We start from the raw sequence: 10,523 nt of genomic DNA on the forward strand, positions 1-10,523 counted from the left end.
TTCAACGGGAAAGAAAATCAGCTGTGATGACCTGCTGTTGCAGGGGGTTGGACCAGATGACCCATGGGGTCTCTTCCTGTAATGGTTCTAGGGGTTGCTCTTGCGTAAATCGGTGCCACGCTTGGCTGAGTTACCTGGGTGAACCCTTTCTGTCCAGACAGCCACCCATCCGTGGCTGTCTCAATCGCTGGCAGAATCCGTCAGTGGGCGTTTCTTGAACTTCTTCCAGCAAAGAAGCTCTTTGATGCCTAGTCTCCGCCTACTCTCCCTGCGTGGAAGCCTTCTGCGCAGGGAGGGGGGGCAGCGGAGGACCCGTGCTCTCCCCGCTGGTCTCCGGCGAGGAGTCATGGAGCCACCTCGCCGATTCCCCCATCTGCCCCCCTTCTCCACTAGTGTTACGCTGATTTCCTTCCCCAGAAGATGGGCTGCTTCTCTCCCTCCCGGTACGCTCTCCGGAATCCCTCTGGAGCCCTCCCTCTCCCTCTGGCTCCGATGGCAGTTCCCTGACACTTCTGATGCAACAGTTTCATGAGTCCATGAAAAGCGTATTCTTGGCAAATGGGACAGTAATGTTTCTCTTGCCCATTTAACCAGATAGGCAACCCCAGAGGGGTGTGTGTGTGAGTGAGTGAGTGAGTGAGAGAGAGAGAGAGAGACCCAATTAACCATGGCCATTGTACTTTATTGATAAGGTGACATTGGCTAGCCATTGTACTTTATTGATAAGGTGACATTGGCTAGTATCCAAGACGTCAATCCAATGCGTCTGGTTCTTGGTCCCAGTTAGGGTTCTCCCCTCTAGGCTTGGGCCCACCACTCTTCTTGGCCATCATGACCTCGCTTACGCCCAGAAGCGTGACGGCCGTCTGGGTCGCAAGCGTGATGCCTCGGTACTTCACCAAGAACGGGTCGAACAGCCCTTCCTTGGCGGCATCAATGGTGCCCGCCTCCTCGCTCGCCAGCCTGAGGCCCGTGTTCTGGGTGCCCAGCTGGTGCTGCACCTCAATCTTGGCCATCACCTCGTTGACCGGCAGGCCTGCGTTTTCCGCCAGGGTAGCCGGGAGGGTCTTCAGGGCCTGGGAAAACTCCAAGATGCCGTACTGCTCGGATCCGGGGAAGTACATTCCCAAGGTACTGAGCCGCACCGACAGCGCCATCTCGGTGGCCCCGGCGCCAGGGAGCAGCCGGGCGTCGCTGCCCAAGACCTTGTAGACGTTGATGCCATCGTGGATGGCCTCCTCCACACAGTCTAACATCTCCGTGGTGGCCCCTCTGAGCACGATGGTGACCACAGGGCAAGCGATGCCGTCTTGGCTGAAGACGACCACGGTGGTGCTGCCAATCTCGCTCATGTAGACGCGGCGGCAGTGGCCCATCTCCTCGGGCGCCGGCGGGGTCACGGTCAGCAGCAGAGTAGCCCCTACCGCCTTGCACAGGTGCTGTAGCTCCATCCGGGAGCGCAGCCGGACGACCATCAGCCGGTACCGGTTGGCGTAAAAGAGCGCCATCTCGTGTACCTTCCCCCCGACCACCACTACGGTGACGCCAGCTCTGGCCAGGTCCAGAATCCGCTGCTCGATGATGTTCTCCTCGCTTTTGCTGAAGAGCTTGATGTCCGACGCGCTGTTGAAGACGACCGTGCTCTTTGCCTCGAAACCGGACGGGCCGAAGCAGCAGGAGTAGGCCGCAATGCGGGCCCTCTCCACGCGCCGGACGATCCCCTCGGCCTCCGCACAGATGACCACCCCTTCCACCACGCTGGAGTCGGCCACCCCGCCGCCGAGGATCTTACAGACGCGGATGAGGTCCGCGTTGAAGGCCGCGCGGTCCGGCGGCAGCACCAGGATGCAGGCCTTGGCCACCAGCCTGGCCAAGGCTTTCTGGTGGCCGAAGACTTTGCTGCCCACGGCGGCCTGCAGGACCCACAACACCTCTTCGACGTCCCGTGGGTTCTTCAGGACGTAGCAGGACAGGCCGGGGAGCAAGCGCAGGATCTCCTTGCAGGCCATCTCGTAGCCGGCCCGGATGTGGACCACCGGCAGCCCTGAGTGCAGGAGCTTTTCGGCGTTCTCCAAGAGCGCCCCGGCCAGGAGGATGACGAAATTGGTCCCGTCCCCCGTCTCCACATCCTGCGTCTCGGCCGCGGTGCGGAGAAGACAGGCCACTGGGTTCTCCAGCTCCAGCTCCCGGAGGATGGTGGCGGCATGGGAGGTGTGGAAGTTCTTGCCGAGGTGGTTGACCACCAGCTTGTTGCGGCCCAGGGGGCCGTAGCAGGTGCGCAAGGAGCGCACCAAGGCCTTGCAGGCTGTGAGGTTGCTGAAGAGGGTTTCCTGCAGGCCGCTGAAGTACTTCATGCCCGCCTTGAGCATCTGGGGCAGCCCGGGGGCTAGGGGTACGTGGGCAGCCATCACCTGTGGAGGGAGAGGCACAGGGTGGGCTTCAGTGTTTGGAAAGTCCGCCTGGCAGTGGGAAAGCGCCATCCCCAGCCCCTGGCAGGACTTAGGGATGTGGGAAACCAGCCACGGCAGCCATTTTGTAAGTACAGAGCCATTTTGTAAATATAGGGCTAGGTATATGGCCTCAGCCCAGTATACCTGAAGGAGCGTCTCCTCCCCCATCGTTCTGCCCGGACATTGAGGTCCAGCTCCGAGGGCCTTCTGGCAGTTCTCTCACTGCGAGAAGCTAAGCTACAGGGAAGCAGGCAGAGGGCCTTCTCGGTGGTGGCACCCACCCTGTGGAACGCCCTCCCACCAGATGTCAAAGAGATAAACAACTACCTGACATTTAGAAGACATCTGAAGGCAGCCCTGTTCAGGGAAGTTTTTAATGTGTGACGTTTTAATGTATTTTTAATCTTTGTTGGAAGCCTCCCGGAGTGGCTGGGGAAACCCAGCCAGATGGGTGGGGTACAAATAATAATTTACTATTACTATTCTGCCTCCTTCTCCTCCCTCCATCCTTTCTCCCCTGCTGTCTCTGCACCTCTCACAGCCTCCCAAAATCCTCATGAAGATTCTTCAACATTTTAGTGAAAATTTATCCCAATAGACCCATTTTTCTATACAGATTCCTCTAACGCACCTAGTGTTGAAAAGCAATTTTCCCAGATGTAATGAAGTTTTGCATATAATATTTTTTCTAACATATCCATTTTTGCAAAGCACTTTTCCTTAATACAGTATACCGGATTTTCTCAAACATAATGCATTCTTGTATGCCTTTTTCACTCATCTGTGCTTTTACAGTGATACCTTGGTTCCCAAACGCCTTGGTTCTCAAACACCGAAAACTTGGAAGTAAGTCAAATGGACTTCCGGAATGGATTAAGTTTGGCACTTTCGTTTTTGCTACTTATTTTGTGGTTTTGTTTTTAATCCTTTTCCAGTTAATTTGTTTTTGGGACTGTGTGGAACCCAGTTCAGCTACTGATTGATTGATTGATTGATTGTGTGACTGCAGAAATGAATAAAATCCCCCCCCCATCCAAACAAGGACTATCATCAGTGCAGGTATGAAAAAAAAATAATTTAAATTTTTATCATCTACAGTACTGTCTTATTTATTTTATAGTACAGTACATTGATTTTTGCTTTCATTTTATGGATCAATGGTTTCGTTAAAGAGTAAAATTCATGTTAAAGTGCTGTTTTAGGCATTGTTTTTAAAAGTCTGGAACGGATTAATCCATTTTGCATTACTTTCTATGGGAAAGCACGCCTTGGTTTTGGAACGCTTTGCTTTTAGAATGGACTTCCAGAACAGATTAAGTTTGAGAACCAAGGTACCACTGTATATGGATACTTTGCCCTAGCATATGAATTTTCGAATGCACTATGTGGCTGGAAAAATGCACGGTAAAATCCAAGAAGGGCACATTGCGAAGGACGGCTTGTGTTTTGGTTCGTGTGTCATTTCAGGAAATGCGAACAAAGTAAAATTGCCTTTTTAATGTAAGTAAAGGTAAAGGGACCCCTGACCATTAGGTCCAGTTGTGGCCGACTCTGGGGTTGCGGCGCTCATCTCGCTTTATTGGCCGAAGGAGCCAGCGTACAGCTTCCGGGTCCTGTGGCCAGCATGACTAAGCCGCTTCTGGCAAACCAGAGCAGCGCACGGAAACACCGTTTACCTGCCCGCCAGAGCGGTACCTATTTATCTACTTGCACTTTGACGTCCTTTCGAACTGCTAGGTTGGCAGGAGCAGGGACCGAGCAACGGGAGCTCACCCCGTCGCGGGGATTCGAACCGCCGACCTTCTGATCGGCAAGTCCTAGGCTCTGTGGTTTAGCCCACAGCGCCACCCGCGTCCCTTTTTAATGTGAAGTGGAACAAATTTCCCCCCCCAGCCCCTGTTATGGCTCCCAGAAACCCTGTGCAACGTCCCCTCTTTTCCCCTTCACATCCTGCCTCAAAACCCACCTTTTCCACCAGCCCCTTAACACCACCACTTACTTCCCATGCCTTCCTGAAATGGAGCCTAAGAATGTATATTATCACTTAGCTCTAAGGCTTTACCTGCTGCTTTTATTTTGTGTCTGTTTATACAGACTGCCTTGTAATCTAGCCCGATGGAAGGTTTTAATAAATAAAACGCATCTGTGTCACCAGGGGTGGACTTTGGTACTGTGGCACCCTGTGCGAGGCCAAAATCGGGCGCCCCCAAATTGATCTCCTCAGTTATGGATCTTCTCAATTTTGCACCCCATCAGCATGGGGGAACCACCCTAAATCAGGTGCCAGTTGCACTGTAATACTTGCAGATTCATCCTTGTTTATGGCTGCCTGCATTCCCTTCCCCTTCCTCTGTTTCTTTGGGTTATTCGTCATATTGTAGATCCCTTGCGGGCAGGGACCTGCCTGCTTAATTTGTGGCAACGGCACACTTTCCACAGGTGCCACGATACAGATTAAGATGTGTGTGTCTTATACCAGCTGTCCAAAATTGCTAAGAATATGGCTGTTTCAAGCCTCAAGTTTAACCTTGTGGGCTGCTTTCCTTTAAAAGAAAATACCACATTTTTTGCTCTATAAGACTCACTTTTTCCCTCCTAAAAAGTAAGGGGAAATGTGTGTGCGTCTTATGGAACGAATGCAGGCTGCACAGCTATCTCAGACGCCAGAACAGCAAGAGGGATTGCTGCTTTCACTGCACAGCAATCCATCCCTTTTGTTGTTCTGGCTTCTGAGATTCAGAATATTTTCTTTCTTGTTTTCCTCCTCCAAAAATTAGGTGCGTCTTGTGGTCTGGTGCGTCTTATAGAGCGAAAAATACGGTAGATTGCCAGTGGTTAATTCCTCCCCCCCTTCTCTCTAAGGACTTGGGGCTTTAGACAGCCTGAAAACCGCACCCCTTCACTTGCCCCTACAACCTTCGGCCCGTGTATCAAGAGGCAACCTACTGGAGCAAAGCGAGAAGAGACGTCTGGAGATTGCCAGGGAGCTCCGTGATGCCAGGACTCGGCTGGCAGAATTAGCCGTTTAACGGCTGCTTCTGGGGTGGGAGGTCGAGGAGGGTGATGTCACAGTGGCGCATTCCAGCGGGCACAGAGCACCTTCCTGTGAGGCCATGTGGCGACCCGGGCGCAAAGTAACCCTCCTTCTGCACTGTCCTTGCCGACTGCCAGTCCAGCTTCTGGTGCACAAAGCACTCTCTGCTGGGGTAGACTGCCACTGAACAAGACGTAAAGGTGCAAAGGCACTTGTATCTATAGTGGTACCTCGCGTTAAGAACTTAATTCGTTCCAGAGGTCCGTTCTTAACCTGAAACTGTTCTTAACCTGAAGCACCACTTTAGCTAATGGGGCCTCCCGCTGCCACCGCGCCACCAGAGCACAATTTCTTAACCTGAAGCACCACTTTAGCTAATGGGGCTTCCCACTGCCACCGTGCCACCAGAGCACGATTTCTGTTCTCATCCTGAAGCAAAGTTCTTAACCCGAGGTACTATTTCTGGGTTAGCGGAGTCTGTAACCTGAAGCGTATGTAACCCGAGGTACCACTGTATTGATGTCACAGGCTGCAGAGTTGTCCCAAGACATTTCTGCACCTGAGCCAGAAAAAAAGAAAGAAAACCGATACCTTTTATCATATGTGGTGGACCTGTAAAGTAATTTTAAAAATCTGGGAAATGATATATAATGAAATGAAAAAAAATGTTTAAAATAACCTTTGTTAAAAAAAAAACCCCAAAAGCTTTTCTATTAGGAATTATAGGTACTGAGATCCCAAAGGACCCAGAAAAGACTGTTCATGTACGCGACAACAGCCACACGGATGCTACTAGCCCAGAGATGGAAAGAAGAGACAGTCCTGATCAGAGAAGAATGGCAAACCAAGTTGACGGACTATGCCGAAATGGCAAAATTAACTGGGAAGCTCAGCAACCAAGAAGACAAGAACTTCTAAAAAGATCGGGAAAAGTTCATAATTTATATACAAGATCATTGTAAGCAGGTTAAAACACTGGCAGGGTTTTAAACACACTTGTAATGTAACAGAATCGATGGATAACTTAGAAAGATTAAATAAAATGGAGATGTATTGATAAGCAATTGAAAATAGGCTCAATAGGACCCATGGAAGGGGGGGGGGAGTCAGGAAATTCAGAGTAATCTTGATATTTGGATTCGGAAATTAGTTTTGTTGTATGTTTATATTTTTGAAAATCAAATAAAGATGTATTTCATGAAAGGAAAAAAAAAGAAAACCTTTCACTAATGACGTAGGGTGTCATCCATGGCAACACACCCCTATGGAAAACCTGTTGAATGGACTGTAGCTTGTCATTCCCTCTTGTAAGAAGGTAAAAATAAGGCTGCTGGATCAGGGGGGTCTCACTGTGGCCAGCCAGATGCCTCTTTTGGGAAACCCACAAACAGAATCCGACCTCAACAGCACTCTCCCTCCAGCAACTGCTATTTTCTAGGGACAGCCCCGGATTTACAGAAGCCATCCTGGTTTCTGATTTGCAGTGGCGTAGCGTGGGGGGTGCAGGGGGGGCCGGCCACACCGGGCGCAACATCTGGGGGTTAGGGTTAGGGGGCGCAAATCCATGGGTTAGGGAGCGCAAATTACTTGCCTTGCCCCGGGTGCTGACAACCCACGCTACGCCACTGCTGATTTGATGTACCGCTTTTCCTTCGGACGTCCCTATTTTCATCAGATAAATGTTGGAGGGTATGCAGCTGGTACCCAGAAGATCGCGACCTCCAGCCACAGAGGCAGAGCCGAGCCATTGTGGCTAGTGGCCATCGACAGCCTTTTCCTCTGTGAATTTGTCTAAGTGGATTTGCAGCTGGAAGAATTAGCTAGTTGGGGCTGGCTGATCTCTCACGTCCCTGGTCTTTAATACAATGTGGGGAAGGTGCTGTTTTGAGGGTTTGGGGCAGGGTTTGAGGAGCAGAGAGTTACTACTGTATTGTCTTTTTGGGGGGAGCCATAAGGAAAATAATGGAGCCACCCCAGGAATTGGTGCTGTTTTGGAACGGGCTGGATTAGATGTTCTGCATGTGTGATGGCGAGACTCTGGGACTGTGCTGATTCTGCCGTGGGGCTTGGGATGGCCTCTGTTATGTACTGAGTTGAATAGGATCCAAACTGCAGCAGTCTGATTGGTCCTAGAACAATAGGATCCAAAATGCAGCAGTCTGATTGGTCCTAGAACAATAGGATTCAGAATGCAGCAGTCTGATTGGTCCTAGAACAATGCAGCAGTATGATTGGTTGGCAGGAACCACCCAATCATGCTCCAGATAGAAGTGAATCCACAACCTGATTGGCCTACAGGAGAATTCCGGAATTAGCCAATCACGTGCAGCCCATTGTGTAAATAATGTATATAAAGCAGATACTTTGAGGGGATCCATTCATTCCTCCTCATCACTATGAGCTGAATGAAGAGCATGAAATCCACTCTTGACTCTGAGTATATGTCAGCTTCCTTCTCATAACTGTTTTTCAAGCCCAAAACCCAGCAAAACGGATTTGAACAAAGACACCGCTGGGGCCCTGATGTTACCCTGCAAGGGTAACTGGGTGGTACTGGCTGCTTTGAACCTTCCCATTGCTCTGAGGTGAGCCAGATGGGTGAGCCAAACAGGCCTCAGAGCACGCTGTGCCCTGGCATTTTGTCAGAGGGTGGCATTCTCCCACCCGCTTGTAATGGGGTACTTAGAAAGCCATCACTGGGCAATTTACCTAATGATGCCCCTCATGTGAAGACTTTAATGACTTTGTTTTTTTTTTTTTTAAATCCCTTCATTTATTTAGGCCATGTAAATTTCTCAGCCGGCAGCTGGACTGTTTGGGTAGCAACAAGACAGCCGGACCGACTTTAGCGTCCAAGGAGAAATTTCTGGGCACGCCTAAACTAACAGCCTGTGTTCCCTGCGCTGGAAGAGCGAGTCGGCTTCTGGTAACGCAGGGGGTTTTGGATGGCAAGGAATCCGAAGTCTCTGGGAAAACTTAGCACCATTGTTTTCGTTCGGCGGTGGCGTTGAGAGGAGGGCTGAACCCTTTCAGGGCACACCCAATGCACATTTAAAGCACACAGCTTCCCCCCAAAGAATCCGGGAGCTGCGGTTTGCTTTGCAAGGAGGAAACTAAAGTTCCCATGATTCCTTTGGGGGAGGTGTTACATGCGTATTGAATGCGCTATGGTGAAGATCTGCCCTCAGACTAGTCCATTTCAGCTCAGTCGGTAGAGCATGAGACTCTTAATCTCAGGGTTGTAGTGTAATAGGAATTTTATGCTCTTAGCTATATGGTAATGTTCATAAGTGTACCAACCAAGCACATACATAGATCAGCACAGGAAGGCCAACCTGGAACCATTTTGATTCCTAAACTGAGCAAATGTTTTCTCTGCAAGGTCAAAGTGGAAAAGCCTCCCCATTGTCTTTTCCTTCACAAATCCTGTCTTAAGGGTATGTCTGTGTTTGAATAGGGTGTGAGCCTGTGACCTGGCCCAGGAACTAAGTATTTATCACTACAAAAGACTAGCCAGGCTACCCAGGAAATCCAATCAAGTAACCTGCCAGACAGGAGATAAACAACGACAGGAGAAAAACAACATTCAAATTTCTGTTGTAGACCGCCTTTTCTGTGATGTAGGTATGATGTACCTGAGGGGTGGTCTTAGGTTACACCCCTTCTGTGATGTAGGTATGGTATATCTGAGGGGTGGTCTTGATCTACAGGTTGGCAATTTCAAAAGTCTTTATAAGGCCTTGCGCACCATTTTTCGGGGTCCCCCTCCTTCTCCTGCGGGTGAGGGGAGCACCCTGTTGCAACAGATCAATAAAGACCAAGCTTACTAGCTGCTTTGCTTCTCAATATTCTCTGGTTGGCCTCTATTATTCTGTCCTACCAACAGGGAACCTATGTAAGGACTCTATATGGGCTCTTGGATACCCCATAAGGGAAAAGGGCAATTTTTGTTTACAACAACACCCAATGCACATTTAAAGCACACAGCTTCCCCCAAAAGAATCCCGGGAGCTGCAGTTTGCTATGCAAGGAGGAAACTACAGTTCCCATGATTCCTTTGGGGGGGCATTGAACCCTAATGGTCCCTTCCAACTCTATGATTCTGCTGGGGTTAAGCTTGGGCTGTGCATCTTCAGAGCCACAGCTTCAGACTTCTTGCTTGGAGTTGTCCTTCTTGTTGAAATAACCCACGGAAACCTTGGCCTCAGATTCAGCCTTGGCACAGGAATCCCAACTGCCCCCCACCCAGCTGAGGGGTCTTCCCCCTGCTCCATGGGCCTGGCTTTCCCCCCTTAATTCTTGCTGCTGCTCTGGCCCCTGAAATCTGACCCCCTGACGCCACCAGGGCTATGCAACCTTTGCCTCCTCTTTTATGCCCTGGTTTCCTTTCCAGATGTTGCCGTGGTGCATTCCTAATCGCCCTGGTTCCCTCCGTCCCAGTCGGTTCCCCCCCTCCCTCAGCCCTCCTGCAGCTCTCCCTCTTTCACATGATAATGCCTTTGCCAGAAATATTTGGGCAGTGAATGTCAAAATAATTTTTAAAAGCTGCTGTGTATGTGTTTAGTGAGTGAGAGCAAGACAGGAGGAAGATTTCTGCTTCCAGGGGATCCCGAGCAATAGTGATTTTGGCCCTCGAGAAATTGTTTGGACTGTGGAGAAGACTTATTTGGGCTTGCAAAGAGGTGTTCTCTCCCAGGGCTGGGTGCAGGAGAAATGATGCTAAATGAATGGTGATGTGGCTTTTGGGGCTTACCAAACAAAGAAAAGAAAAATGAGATTTTTGCAGCATTCACAGTAGGCTTGTTTTGAGTGAGTCTTGCTTCGGAGTTCCCCAGATGTTGAAGGGGTGGTGAAGGAAGGATTGTATCCAGGGATATGTCTTTCTCCACCCTGTCTTAGAATGGGCAGCCTCTGGTGTTAAGTTGTGGGTGAGCATACCAGACAACACAGCGATTCTTCAAACGGCTCTTGTTTATTCACAGGCCAGAACACAAATGAACTGAAGGGTTCAGCCAGCCTGCTTATATAGAGCTCCACTA

At 50.1% G+C, this 10,523-nt stretch overlaps 1 pseudogene across 2 annotated transcripts; it reads right to left on the bottom strand.

The window, feature by feature from the left end:
* Positions 1–661: 661 nt before the first annotated feature.
* On the bottom strand, positions 662–5,564 carry LOC310830599 (T-complex protein 1 subunit theta pseudogene; annotated as a pseudogene). 2 transcript variants are annotated; one of them, XR_014568589.1, is made up of 3 exons: positions 5,397–5,564; positions 728–2,411; positions 662–692 (listed from the first exon to the last, which is right to left on the bottom strand). The product of XR_014568589.1 is annotated as a T-complex protein 1 subunit theta pseudogene (transcript). The 2 variants fall into 2 exon arrangements; XR_014568590.1 differs by having other exon boundaries at positions 662–2,411.
* Positions 5,565–10,523: the final 4,959 nt, after the last annotated feature.

This window comes from Podarcis gaigeae (genome assembly GCF_964106915.1).
Source record: "Podarcis gaigeae genome assembly, chromosome: 13".
Lineage (NCBI taxonomy): Eukaryota > Metazoa > Chordata > Lepidosauria > Squamata > Lacertidae > Podarcis > Podarcis gaigeae.